The sequence below is a fragment of the Schistocerca cancellata genome, chromosome 3, assembly GCF_023864275.1.
Source record: "Schistocerca cancellata isolate TAMUIC-IGC-003103 chromosome 3, iqSchCanc2.1, whole genome shotgun sequence".
Classification (NCBI taxonomy): Eukaryota; Metazoa; Arthropoda; class Insecta; order Orthoptera; family Acrididae; genus Schistocerca; species Schistocerca cancellata.
In genome coordinates this window covers 218,253,226-218,254,376 of record NC_064628.1, presented here as the reverse complement: position 1 = coordinate 218,254,376, position 1,151 = coordinate 218,253,226, and the positions used below count along the sequence as shown (strand labels likewise).

The window sequence follows — 1,151 nt, the reverse complement described above, 5'->3', positions numbered from 1 at the left end:
GGTAGGAAACGAGGTACTGACGGAATTGAATTTGTGAGAACGGGTTGCGAGTCGTGCTTGGGTAGCTCAGTCGGTAGGGCACTTGCCCGCGAAAGGCAAAGGTCTTGGTCTGACAAAGTGTTTTAATCTGCCAGGACGTACCAAACGGTTATTTGCATCCGGTTGACTGTATAATTACTGTATTTGGAAATACAGACGGCTTCCACGATATAAGAAGGAAGCTGTAAGTCATTCAAAACATGGGAGAGCAGACATGTAAGCATAACTCTGTAACGCCAAAACAGGTTTCAGCCAACCTTCATATGTTTATGATAATCTGCCCGAAAAAAGATACTATTTATTTAAGACACCACTAGTACTTCTGCCAACGGCCTTGCCGCAGTGGTAACACCGGTTCCTGTCAGATCACCGAAGTTAAGCGCTGTCGGGGTGAGCTAGTACTTGGATGGGTGACCATCCGGTCTGCCGAGTGCTGTAGGCAAGCGGGGTGCACTCAGCCCTTGTGAGGCAAACTGAGGAGCTACTTGATTGAGAAGTAGCAGCTCCGGTCTCGGAAACTGACATACGGCCGGTAGAGCGGTGTGCTGACCACACGCCCCTCCATATCCGCATCCAGTGATGCCTATCGGCTGAGGATGACACGACGGCCGGTCAGTACCATTGGGCCTACATGGCCTGTTCGGAAGGAGTTTAGTTTTTTATTAGTGCTTCTAGGGATTTGGTGGAGGACTTGAAGGGAATGACGTGGAATATAGTCGGAAAGTAACTGTACCCGAACAGTATTTCATTCTTGGCCCTATCTAATTATAATGCGGATTAATAAGTAACCGGGAAACGCCGGAAATCAGCTCTTCCTCGTTGTTGAGTAGTAACGCTGTGCTCAGGCTGCCCTTTGGGTTGAACACAGCAGTGCCTTCCTAGCCCTGTTGGAGGAGATACGCCTGTGCCTCCTTCCAATCTCTGAAGTGCATTGCCGGCCGGTTTGGCCGAGCGGTTCTAGGCGCTACAGTCTGGAACCACGCGACCGCTACGGTCGCAGGTTCGAATCCTGCCTCTGGCTTGGATGTGTGTGATGTACTTAGGTTAGTTAGGTTTAAGTAGTTCTAAGTTCTAGGGGACTGATGACCTCAGAAGTTAAGTCCCATAGTGCT

The 1,151-nt window shown here is 49.7% G+C and overlaps 1 pseudogene; it reads left to right on the top strand.

Moving 5' to 3' along the window:
- Positions 1-363: 363 nt before the first annotated feature.
- Positions 364-481, top strand: LOC126177915 (5S ribosomal RNA; annotated as a pseudogene).
- The last annotated feature ends 670 nt before the right edge of the window (positions 482-1,151 follow it).